Genomic DNA, 13,690 nt, shown 5'->3' with positions numbered 1-13,690 from the left:
AATGAGTATATTTGTACGGGGCCGGTACGGCAGAGATAGCGGGTCGTTGGACCGAGCCCACCGAGAGTGGATCTGTGGGAAGCCACCGTGGCACCTTGCTGAGTCTGTTCACCCGTGCAGCTGGTGGCAGCCCTGGCAGCCCTGGCAGATCCCGGCACACAGTCAGGCTCCACGCCTTACCCGAGCCAGTTGTACCTCTAGATTACGCCTCGCTTGAAGTCGAGCGACCAAGATAGAAAAACAGCCCCACGGTGCAACCGCTTTGGAAAACCGCTGCAGTTTCTGCCAAAGCTAAGTGTACGCTTAGCTTGTGACCCAGAAATTTCACTTCAAGAGGAATGAGTGCGTACGTCCACCAAAGGCATGTGCAAGAATGTCCATAGCACGTTTATTCGTAGTAATAAAATACTGGTAACCCAAATGTCCATCAGCAGTTGAGTGGCTAAATTGTGGTATATCATACAGTGGATTTCTACAGAGAAACAGGAAGTTAAGGATAAACGCAATAGCCTGAACGAATAGCAGCTACTGTTAACTTAGGCACGGAGGAGGACGCTGTATGATTCCATTTTGATGAGTTTCAAAATATAACTGCACAGCAAGTTGTTCTCCAATATGAATCAGGAATCGTACCAGCCTGGGGAACATGGCGTAAACATCTTTACACCTCGGGGTGCGTTCCTGTGACCGCGTTCCTGTGATCGTTCCTGTGATGGGTACTTGGGAGACTGAGGTGGGAGGATCACTTGAGCCCAGGAGTTGGAAGGTGCAGTGAGCCAAGATCGTGCCAGTGCACTTCAGTCTTGGCAACAGAGTAAGACCCTGTCTCAGAGAAGTCTTACTTTTGACTCCATAATCCCCTTCCAAACATCTGTTCTAAGGATAGCCTCAGAAATGTGAATAAGATTTGTGTACTAATCTTTGAGGTATTAATGATAGCAAAAAAAAAAGGAAACAGTAGCAGACAATGATTAAATAATGGCACATCCATACATAGACTATCATGCAGACATTACACAGTATCTAAAGTTTTTATGATAACATCAGAAATGTTTATAAACTTATATATTTTTTCTTTTTTTAGAGACAAGGTCTCTCACCCAGGGTGATCATAACTCACAGCAGCCTCAACCTCCCGGGCTCAAGTGATCCTCTCACCTCAGCCTTCCTAGTAGCTCAGACTAATGGCCTATACCAGGACACCCACACCCAGCTGATTTTTGTAGAGACTGTCAGGCCTCTGAGCCCAACCTAAGCCATCATATCCCCAGTGACTTGCACATATACATCCAGATGGCCTGAAGCAACTGAAGATCCACAAAAGTGGAAATAGCCTTAACTGATGACATTCCACCATTGTGATTTGTTTCTGCCCCACCCTAACTGATCAATGTATTTTGTAATCTCCCCGACCCTGAAGAAGGTTCTTTATAATTCTCCCCACCCTTGAGAATGTACCTTGTGAGATCCACCCCTGCCCACAAAACATTGCTCCAAACTCCACCGCCTATCCCAAAACCTATGAGAACTAATGATAATCCCACCACCCTTTGCTGACTCTCTTTTCGGACTCAGCCCACCTGCATCCAGGTGCAATAAACAGCCTTGTTGCTCACACAAAGCCTGTTTGGTGGGCTCTTCACACAGACACGTGAGACAGAGACAAGCTCTGATTATGTTGCCCAGGGCGGTCTCAAACTCCTGGGTTCAAGCAATCCTCCTGCCTCAACGTCCCAAAGTTCTGGGATTACAGGCCATGCGCCACCATGCCAAGCCCCTGTAATCTTATTTTGATATGTGTCTGGAAATATGTAAGGAGGCCAGACACTTCCAGTTCTGTGTGATGAGTTTCGGATAGGATGGAAGGAAGCCATAGACACCCTGAGTGCAAGGCAGGAAAGCCAGGATAGAAGGCAGGATTCTCAAGGGCTGAAGGTAGGGAATGGGGTCAGGAAGGTAACCCTAAGAAGTCTGCTCGTCAGTTGGGTTTTGAAGTTAGGCAGAAAAGACAAGCGAGTGGTCAGTTCCTAGAAATTATACTGAGAGTGGTAGAGGAGGCATTCAGGCAGTGTCCTGATCCCTGAAAATCTTTAAAAGATTTGGAGGAGCTCCTCCTGAATTGGAGGAGCAGTCTAATCAAGGGCAAAAATCCTTCACACCTGTAACCTCACAGGCCCCTTCCTGGAAAATTGTTTTTTAAATTGACCAAGAGACAAATGAATCTGTTAAGTATACTGCAAGGATGCAATCAGCCATATTCTATATTTTATAAAATTTTACATGTGATACATTTTCTTCCAATAAAAATTAAAAAACTGAAGAAAGAAACTGTTAGAGATTATCTGTTATAGGTTAGAGACTTAAGAGGCATATCAACCAAATGCAATGTGTACTCCCTGTTTGGGTCCCAATTGAACAAACTGGGGGGGAAACGACATTTTAAAGAATTTTTAAATTTGTTATATGTAACAATTATATTTTCATTAATTTTTTTTTTTTTTTTGAGACGGAGTCTTGCTCTGTCTCCCAGGCTGGAGTGCAGTGGCGCGATCTCAGCTTACTGCAACCTCTGCCTCCCAGGTTCAAGCAATTCTTCTGCCTCAGCCTCCTGAGGCAGAAGTTGGAATTACAGGCTTGCACCACCACACCCGGCTAATTTTTGTATTTTTAGTAGAGACGGGGTTTCACTATCTTGGCCAGGCTGGTCTTGAATTCCTCACCTTGTGATGCACCTGCCTCGGCCTCCCAAAGTGCTGGGATTACAGGCGTCAGCCACTGCGCCCGGCCTTTTCATTAATTTTTTAAAATCTTTACCTGTTGGCTGGGCACGGTGGCTCACACCTGTAATCCCAGCACTTTGGGAGGCTGAGGTGGGTGGATCACATGAGGTCAGGATTTCGAAACCAACCTGGTCAACGTGGTGAAACCCCATCTCTACTAAAAATACAAAAAAAAAAAAAATAGCTGGGCATGGTGGTGGGCGCCTGTAATCCCAGCTAGTCAGAAGGCTGAGGCAGCAGAATCGCTTGAACCCTGGAGGCGGAAGTTGCAGTGAGCCAAGATTGTGTCACTTCATTCCAGCCTGGGCAACAAAGCAAGACTCCATCTCAAAAATAAATAAATACATACCTACATACATACATACATAAAATCTTTACCTGTTATGTCCTGAAGTATGTATGAGTTAAATGATATGATGTCTGGAATGGCTTTAAATGATTCCAGCCAAGCACATCAGCAGAAATGGTTGAGTAAGAATATCTGAAACTCTTCTCCTTCATAAAAGCCACAAAACACTGGCAAAATTTTGTCAAAATCAATTTTTTCAGTGTTCAGAGTGCTGGAAATTAACCAAGGTCTTTCAACAAGATAAGGATTGTTTATTCAAGAAAAAAAAAATGGCTAAATCTCCACTAAGTTACAAGGGAGGAGAGAGGGACATAGACACAAGATTGGCTAGGTGATAGGTAAATGACAGTTCACTATCCTGATTTATTTATTTACTTCTTTTTTTAGGGACATAGAGTCTCCCTATGTTGCCCAGGCTGGCCTTGAACACCTGGCCTCAAGTGATCCTCCCATTTGAGCCTTCCAAATAGCTGGGACTATAGGGGTGCACCACCACACCTGGTTAATTTTCTCAATTTTTTGTAGAGATGAGACCTCACTATGTTGCCTGTGCTGATCTTGAACTCCTATCCTTAAGTGATCCTCCCACCTCGGCCTCTCAAAACACTAGTATTACTGGCATTAGCCATAGCACCCAGCCACTATTGTCTTTACACATACATGAAAATATTGTATACAAGTACATTTTTCCTACACAAATAGGATACTATCCAAATTGTACCCTTTTGGCAATATATCTTGGCACCTTTCCTTCTCAGTTCATGTATAGACATATCTTCGTTCTTTGTAACAGCTTCTCAGGCCCGAAGCAGTGGCTCACGCCTGTAATCCCAGAACTTCGGGAGGCCTAGGTGGGAGGATCACGTGAGCTCAGGAAATCAAAACCAGCTAATACGAATAATGCTGCAATCACCACCCCGTGCATTCTTTATATGTAAATACAGCTGAATATGCCACCTCCCACTGGATTAGCATAGACTATTTCTACGCATCCTGTTCTCATCATCTCTGCATAATACAGCTTTCTCCCCCCTTTCTAGAGGCAGAGAAAGCAAGCCTGCTAACAAAAAAATCAGAAACAAACTACTCCAGGTGTGATGGCTCATGCCTGTAATCCTAGCACTTTGGGAGGCTGAAGCGGGTGGATCAACTAAGATCAGGAGTTCGAGACCAGCCTGGCCAGCATATGGTGAAACCCCATCTCTACTAAAAAATACAAAAATTAGCTGGGCATGGTGGTGCATGCCTGTAGTCCCAGTTACTTGGGAAGCTGAGGCAGAAGAATCGCTTGAACCCGGGAGGCAGAGGTTGCAGTGAGCCAAGATCGTACCACTGCACTCCAGCCTGAGTGACAGAGCAAGACTCTGTCCCTAAAAAAAAAATAAAAGGAGGCCAGGCGCAGTGGCTCACGCCTGTAATCCCAGCACTTTGGGAGGCCAAGGCGGGCAGATCACGAGGTCAGGAGATCAAGACCATCCTGGCTAACACGGTGAAACCCCATCTCAACTGAAAATACAAAAAATTAGCCAGGCCTGGTGGCAGGCGCCTGTAGTCCCAGCTACTCGGGAGGCTGAGGTAAGAGAATGGCATGAACCCAGGAGGTGGAGCTTGCAGTTAGCAGAGATCGTGCCACTGCACTCCAGCCTCGGCAACAGAGCGAGACTCCGTCTCAAAAAAAAAAAAAAAAAAAACTAAATAAACTAGAGTCTGAATGAAAGACCAAAGAAGACATTACATAGAGTTTATTTAAACATGCATTTCAGATACTTCAAGAAAACAAAAAATGCCTATTAGAATACTGCATACACAACTACATGTCTAGACTGCAAAGCATGAGGGGGAAAAAAACAACACTGGACCCATGTCAGTAGGCCCAGGTCAGAGTCCTGGTTTTGCCACCAGTAAACTGAGGTTGGCCTCTGTTTACTCCTTTACAATGCTGTTACAGAAATTCTAGAACACTTGGCAAATTCCACTACCCAGCCCAGAGTTTGCCCTAGGCTTTGGGAATACTTGAATGCTGCCAGTAAAGCTTCATCCCCATGTGTTAAATATTTTTCTATCTCTAAGAATTCCATGAGTCCTATAGTCCTGAGTTCAAATCTTTTCTGGAATTTTCATCTTACCTCTAACTTGCTGATTGCATAATACTGATTTTTCTGAATTTTATCTTGCTCCTTGGTAAAATTGAATAACATGGTTCAGTCTTGAAAGTAAGGCCAGGCGTGGCTCACGCCTGTAATCCCAGCACTTTGGGAGGCCAAGGTGGGCAGATCACCTGAAGCCAGGAGTTCAAGACCAGCCTGGCCAACATGGCAAAACCCTGTCTCTACAAAAATACAAAAATTAGCCGAGTATGGTGGCGTGCTCCTGTAGTCCCAGCTACTCAGGACACTGAGGCAGGAGAATTGCTTGAACCCAGGAGGCAGAGGTTGCAGTGAGCTGAGATTGCGCCACTGCACTCCAGCCTGGGCATCTCAAAAGAAAAAAAAATAGAAAATAAATTGTTAATCTGACCACATTTCACCTACACTGCTATCATTCTGGTCTGGATATCAACAGACTGTGCCTGAAGTCTAGTTAAGAATGGCTTTTACATTTTTGAAGGGTTGTTTAAAGAAAAAAAAAAAAAGAAGAAGAAGAAGAAGGTGGAGACGGTGATCTACACCTGTAGTCCCAGCTACTCAAGAGACTTGAGGCACAGGGATCCCTTCGGTCCAAAAGTTTGATGCCAGCCTGGGCGACATAGCAAGACCTCCATCCCTAAAAATAAGTAAATGAAAAGAAAAAAAAAAAGACTAAGAGCATATGACAGAAACCATAAGTAGCCCACAAAGCCTGAAATGTTCTCTGACCCTTTGCAAAAGAAAGGGATGTTGAGCCCTGCTCTAATCCAATCCATTCTTGCTTACTGCTGTAATGGTCACCTATCCTCTCTGATTCCGTTTTCATCAGTTTCCCCTCCTGCAATGCACTTTCTATATTGCAGCCAGAATGACCTGTTTAAGACAAAATCAGGTCAGGTGCGGTGGCTCATGCCTGTCATCCTAACACTTTGGGAGCCCAAGGCAGGTAGATCACTTCAGGTCAGGAGTTTGAGACCAGCTGGCCAACATGGCAAAAACCCATCTCTACTAAAAATGCAAAAATTAGCCGGCCATCGTGGCACATGCCTGTAATCCCAGCTACTCAGGAGGCTGAGGCAGGAGAATCACTTGAACCTGGGAGGTGGAAGTTGCAGTGAGCCAAGATCGTGCCACTGCACTCCAGCCTGGTGACAGAGATTCAATCTCAAAAAAAGAAAAATCAGATCTCATTCTCCTCCTTGCTTAGAACCTCCAAACAATGTACCAGTGTGCTGGGTGTGAAATCCAAACCTCATGAGCCATAATCCAGGTCTGTTTATACCTGAAACAGGTGTTTTCATTTTTCCCTGACTCAAGAAGCTCCAGCCACTCCAGCTTGTTTCTTCTGCACTCATGCTCCTACCCGCTCATCGACTCTACCCCCCCAGTAGCTTTTCTCATAACTGGATCCTTGTGATACAGGAGCTAGAAAGAATTTATTTAGGCAGATAGTGAGGGTAGAGGAGTCTTTGGCAAGGCTTTTCTTTTAACAAAAAGCAGCCCCAAAATAATTTCTTTTCTAACAAAGAGCAGACTGAAGAATCAAGTTGCAGACATTGATAAGCAAGCTAGAAGCTTGCACAGGTGAATGCTGGCAACTGTGCCAATAGAAAGGGCTACCTGGAAGCCAAGTATGTTCAACATGGAAGCTCCGTCTTCCCTTTTCTTTTTTTTTTTTTCCATCCTCCCTTTTCTTTGTCACCACGTGTACAGTAAAGAACCAGGTAACATGGTGCCAGCCAGATAAAGAACCCATCTGCATAATAAAAGATTAGGGTGGGGAAGCCAGCCTCTTTGCACACTATGCAAATGGCACACTTGGTCCGAACAATCTTTCATACCCTATGTAAATCAAACACCACCTCTTCAAGCTCATCTATAAAACCTCCTGCACTTCATTGCGGAAGCAGCAACCCATTTTCTCCAGGACACCTCTCTGTGAAGAGATCTCTTCTCTTTCTTTCACCTATGAAATTTCTGCTCTGAACCTCACTCATTGTGTGTCCGCATCCTAGTGTTCTGTGTCTGTGAGACAATGAATCTCAGGTATTTACCCCAGCCAATGACGCCACTTCATTGTGGAGGCTCATCCAAGATCCAAGGTAGATTCATTGGAAGGGTGAGTATAAGAGCAGACCCCAACCCTTTCCTTTTATTTCGAGGCCTCTCATTCTCCATTTTAAAATTAAACAAAATGCTGGGCATCTGATGGCCATCTATATGCCTTTAGGGCATGCCACCAATCTCAAGACTCAGGCAGGAAGCTTTCTGGGGAGAATTTAGTGAATCCTTCAGTGCCTTCAGGGTGCTGTGAATGTTGGCTTTGTTTCAAACTGGTTTCCTTTCACGGAGAGCCTAGCCATCATGTGGAGCTGGAAGAGGTCTAGAGGCAACTCATAGTTCCTGTCCAGGGCAACACCCTGGTGCTACCCAAAGGCTTCTGGACTAACTTCAGCCACTGACTGCCTGTTGGGTGTCAGCAACAGGATCTCCAGCTTTTTCTATCACAATTTTCCTCCCTTCCTATTTTCGACAGCCATGTCTCCTAAGCCCTCTCTGTATGCAGTGCTGCAGGAACTTTTACAGTTCAGGGAAGTAATTCTGTTACGCAAGATCAGCAAATGCCATAGTAACCGGGAATATAGATCAAGGGATTGCCATTTTTGTGATTTTATAGGAACAGAGGGTTCCCTCCAACCCCCATTGAATGTGTCTTTCTTTACCCTTGGCTCAGAGAGCACATGGCATTTCAAGGTCAACAGAGCCATCTAGTGGAATAGGAATCCTCTCCATGAAGCACATTGTCAGTCGTTTTCCCAAACACTCTAGCCTCCCAATTCTCTTCCCTTTTTGTGCTCCTCTGCTAGAGACCAGGCTTTAAGTCCCCTTCTCTGAACAGGAAAACTCTGCCTTCAACAGTAAGGAGAAAAATGTCCTCCAAAACCAAATTTTAGTCTTGATATTGTCCCATCAGCAGAAAAACTGCCATTTGGTCCCTACAGTCTTTTAAAGCACCTACTCTGCCTCCAGTCAAAATGGTACTTCAATATTAAGGGAATTTCATGTCCAGAAGTTAATCACAGTCACTGCCTAAAAATAAATACATTTTTTTTTTTTTGAGATGGAGTCTCGCTCTGTCACCTAGGCTGGAGTGCAGTGGCACGATCTTGGCTCACTGTAACCTCTGCCTCCCGGGTTCAAGCGATTCTCCTGCCTCAGCCTCCCGAGTAGCTGGGACTACAGGCACCCATCACCACACCCGGCTAATTTTTGTATTTTTAGTAGAGATGGGGTTTCACCATATTGGTCGGGCTGGTCTCGAACTCCTGACCTCAGGTGATCCACCCACCTCCCAAAGTGCTGGGATTACAGGCATGGGCCACCATGCCTGGCAAGAATAAATACTTTAGTCCAGGACATAATAGCTATTTATAGAGCTCAAACCAGCACACTCCCTCCATTAAGGGGCCTTGCCCAAATGCAACTGTTACATAGTCTTTCCCAAGATCCATTTATCAGAGAATCACACAGATCACACAAGTCTAAGAAGTCAAAGGAATATCACAAGTGGAGGACTGGAGCTGCATGGGTGAGCGTGACTAATACTAATCGCTTGGTTCCTCCGGTTCCATGGCTGAGGGTCACGTCTGCATCCACTGCACTCCTCTGGAGTGCATACTGAAGCACTGGGACTCCTTTAACCCCAAGACTTTGAAGAAAAAAGTGGCGGCTCATTTTCTTTTTCACAAGGGTATGGCCTTACTAGATCTTTGGAAGTGTTACACAATGGACCCCACTCTTTTAGCAGTCATATCAGGCAGGCGCAAAGGGAATGAATCCCCAAAACTAGAGAAGCAATTTCCGGGGGAATCATCTGAAGCAGCTGTTCAGTGTATGAACCACTTTTTCCCTCCTTATTTGGGGATCCCTCCAACTGCACCATCAGCCCCTCCAGCTCCACCATCTCTAAAACTCTCCACTCCCCCAGCTTCACTCTTACCCCTACAGGAAATGCGCAATGGAGGTAATGCCACTAGGGTTCAAGTTCCCTTCTCATTGCAGGACCTTAGGCAAATAAAGGGAGGCTTGGGCTGATTTTCTGATGATCCCAATAAGTAGCAGCTTTCCAAAATTTAACTCAGGTATTTTACCTCTCATGGAGGGATGTTATGCTGCTCTTAAGCCAAAGCCTGACCACAGCTGAAAAACAGGCAGCTCTCCAGGCAGCAGATAAGTTCAGAGATGAGCAATATTTCTCCTATAGTAGGCCAAAAAGGAAAAGAGTAAATAGGGAAAGTCAAGAAATAGGGGAATGATAATTCCCAATGGGAAGAGAGGCAGTACCTTTTGACAACCCTGATTGGAACCCCAATAACTCCACAGAATGGAAGCCTTTTTCTATTCCACAGAATGGAAAAGGAAACACTTTTCAATGTGCATATTGGAGGACCTATGAAAACCTAGGACCAAACCTCTTAATTAAACTGTGCATGTTAGACCAAAAGCCAGATAAGAAACCCACAGCCTTTACGGAAAATCTGAGAGAGGCACTTATAAAACACACCTCTTTATTCCCTGATTCAGTCAAGGAACAGCTCATTCTCAAGGACAAGTTTATTATATAGGCAGCTCCCAATATTAGAGGGAAATTGCAGAAGGAGGCTATAGGACCAGATAGCACCTTGGAAAACCTCCTGAGGGAGGCCACCTCGGTCTTTTATAAAAGAGACCAGGAGGACGCCCAAGATGAAGAAAGGAAACACAAGAGGAAGACAGAGGCTCTAGTAGCTGCTTTGCAGGCTTGCAAAGTCCAGGATCCCTAAGGTGAATCCACTAGTTGCTACTGGTGTGGCAAGTCAGGGCACTTTAAGAAGGAACCTTGTTGCCCAGGCAACAAGAGGAAGTAACCTTGACCCTGTCCAGCCTGTGGCAGAGACCACTGGAAACTGGACTGCCCCTAGAGATGGAGGTCCCTGGGTTCAGAACCAGTCTCACAGATTGTCCCACAGGACTTACTGGTCCTGGGGCTTAAACCTCCAGCTCCAGCAGCTTGAACTGCCATTACTGCACAGGAGCCCCAGGTGATTCTGGAAATCGAAGGAAGGAGGGTGACCTCCTTCTGGACACTGGAGCCAGCTTCTCTCTTCTTCCCTTTAATCCAAGACTCCCCTCTTCCCATAGCACAACTGTGATGGGTGTCTCAGGAAAGGTTCTAACCTGATATTTTTCTCAACCCCTTAGTTGTAGTTGGGGGGGGGGGGCTATTATTTACACGTGCCTTTTTCATCATGCCTGAAAAATCCCACTCCTTTATTAGGTAAACACATTTTAGCTTACATGAGGGCCAGCATCCTTATAGCCCCGGACAAACTCTTTCCCCTGGTGGAAGCTAATATTAATCCAGAAGTGTGGGCAACTCAAGGAAGAATAGGTCAAGCTATAACTGCTAGGCCAGTCTGGATCCATCATAAGGATCCTACTTCTTTTCCTAACCAGAAACAAGATCCCCTAAAGCCAGAAGCTGGGAAAGTGCTAGAAGCCATTATGAACCTAAAGATGCAGGACCTCCTGAAACCCTGTAACAGGTCCTGCACTGTTAAGGTCCTGCACCCCAATATTAGGAGTGCAAAAACCCAGTGGGGAATGGAGATTAGTTCAGGACCCCCACCTCATTAATGAGGCTGTAGTCCCAATTCATCCAGACTGTACCCTCTTCATGGATGGAAGCTCTGTTCTGAAGCAGGGAGTCCAGAAGGCAGGATATGCAGTAGTCACTCTGAATGATGTTATTAAAAGTGTACCCCTCTCTCCAGGCACAAACACTCGACTAGCTAAACTGATAGCTCTTACAAGAGCACTTGAATTAAGCAAGGGAAAGCTAGCTAACATTTACAGACTCCAAGTATGCTTTCTTAGTTCTTCATGTTCATGCTGCCATTTGGAAGGAAAGACACTTTCTTACTGCTAATGGATCCCCTATAAAATACTGCCAGGAAATTAACAGGTTATTATCCTCAGTTTTCCTTCCATGAGAGGTAGCAGTGATGCATTGTAAGAGACACCAGAAGGGAACAAATTAAATAGCCGAAGGAAGCAAGTTATCTCATCAGGCAGCCAAGTCAGCAGCAAGGAAGCCTCAGAGCATCAACACACTTGAAGCCCCTCTCATCTGGGAAGGCTCCATAAGAGAAATTAAGCCTCATTACTCCCCTGCAGAGATAGAATAGGCCATCTTTCCAGGGTAAACTTTTCAGCCCTCAGGATGGCTACAGTCACAGGATAGCAAGCTCCACTTACCAGCCTCCAGCCAGTGGAAAGTCCTTAAAATCCTTCACCAAGGTTTTCACTTGGGAAAGGATAAAACTTACCAGTGTGCTCAGAGTTTTTTCAGGAGAGAACTTAATAAAAACAGTCAAACAGGTTGTTAATGCTTATGAAGTCTGTCTTAAAAATAATCCCCTTGGCCAGGCACGGTGGCTAACACCTGTAATCCCAACACTTTGGGAGGCCGAGGCAGGTGGATCACCTGAGGTCAGGAATTTGAGACCAGCCTGGTCTATATGGTGAAACATCATCTCTACCGAAAATACAAAAATTAGCTAGGCACCTGTAATCCCAGTTATTCAGGAAGCTGAGGCAGGAGAACAGATTGAACCTAGGAGGTGGAGGTTGCAGTGAACTGAGATCATGCCACTGCACTCCAGTCTGGGCAACAGAGTAAGACTCTGTCTCAAAGAATAATAATAAAAATAAAATAATAAAATATAAAAATAAAGTTACTCTAGCCACTTATCCATTTAAAAAAAGGTTACTTTTAGGCCAGGCGCAGTGGCACACGCCTGTAATCCCAGAACTTTGGGAGGCCGAGGTAGGCGGATCACAAGGTCGAGAGTTGGAGATCAGCCTGGCCAACGTGGTAAAACTCCATCTCTACTAAAAATACAAAAATTAACTGGGCATGGTGGTGCATGCCTGTAGTCCCAGCTACTTGGGAGGCTGAGGCAGAAGAATTGCTTGAACCCAGGAGGCAGAGGTTGCTGTGAGCTGAGATCACGCCACTGCACTCCAGCCTAGGCGACAGAGCAAGACTCTGTCTCAAAAAAAAAAAATGTTACTTTTATATTAATGCTTCTGATAAAGTACAGTAACACCTGCTGAAGGCAAACCAGTAGTATAACCCATCAGAATGGCTAGCAGGTATCAAACAAACTCTACTGTCATGGTTGTAGTCTATAGTACTCCCTATAATAGTGGTAATTTTTTTTTTTTTAATTTGATGGAGTCTTGCTCTGTCACACAGGCTGGAGTGCATTGGTACGATCTTGGCTCACTGCAGCCTCTGCCTCCTGAGTTCCAGCGATTCTCCTTCCTCAGCTTCCCAGGTAGCTGGGATTAAAGGTGCATGCCACCATGCCCAGCTAATTTTTTTATTTTTAGTAGAGACAGGGTATCACCATGTTGGCCAGGCTGGTCTCAAACTCCTGACCTCAGGTGATCTGCCCGCCTCGGCCTCCCAAAGTGCTGAGATTACAGGTGTCAGCCACCACACCTGGCCAATAGTGGAAATTAATACTCATATTTAAATGCTATATTCTGGGCCAGGCATGGTGGCTCATGCCTGTAATCCCAGCATTTGGGGAGTCCAAGGCAAGGAGATCACGAGGTCACGAGTTCAAGACCAGCCTGGCCAAGATGGTGAAAGCCCGTCTCTACTAAAAATACAAAAATTAGCTGGGCATGGTGGTAGGTGCCTGTAATCCCAGCTACTCAGGAGGCTGAGGCAGAGAATTGCTTGAACCCGGGAGGCAGAGTTTGCAGTGGGCCGAGATTGCGCCACTGCACTCCAGCCTGGGCGACACAGCAAGATTCTGTCTGGAAAAAAAACAAAAAAAACACACAAAAAAACCCATGAAAAATAAAATAAAATAAAAATAAATAAGTGCTATTTTCTTTTTTTTTTGACAGAGTCTCACTCTGTCACCCAGGCTGGAGTGCAGTGGCATGATCTCAGCTTGCTGCAAGCTCCACCTCCCGGGTTCATGCCATTCTCCTGCCTCAGACTCCCGAGTACCTGGGACTACAGGTGTCTGCCACTGCACCCGGCTAATTTTTTTGCATTTTTTAGTAGAGACGGGGTTTCACTGTGTTATCCAGGATGGTCTCAATCTCCTGACCTCATGATCTGCCTGCTTCGGCCTCCCAAAGTGCTGGAATTACAGGCGTGAGCCACTGCACCCGGCCACAATAAATGCTATATTCTAAACCTTAGTGTAAAATTTGTCTCTTATTGCCTAGAAGCAATTAAACTCCAAATGGTGCTGCAGATGGAACCACATATGGACACGCCCTTCTTCCGAGGACCCTTAAATCAACCGCAGGAAAAGCCCTAGATGCTGTTCCCAAGATGCGCCTCTTCAGCAGAAAGTGGCCAAAAA

Source organism: Pongo pygmaeus, chromosome 11, assembly GCF_028885625.2.
Source record: "Pongo pygmaeus isolate AG05252 chromosome 11, NHGRI_mPonPyg2-v2.0_pri, whole genome shotgun sequence".
NCBI lineage: Eukaryota > Metazoa > Chordata > Mammalia > Primates > Hominidae > Pongo > Pongo pygmaeus.
Note: the sequence above shows the minus strand (reverse complement) of the source record.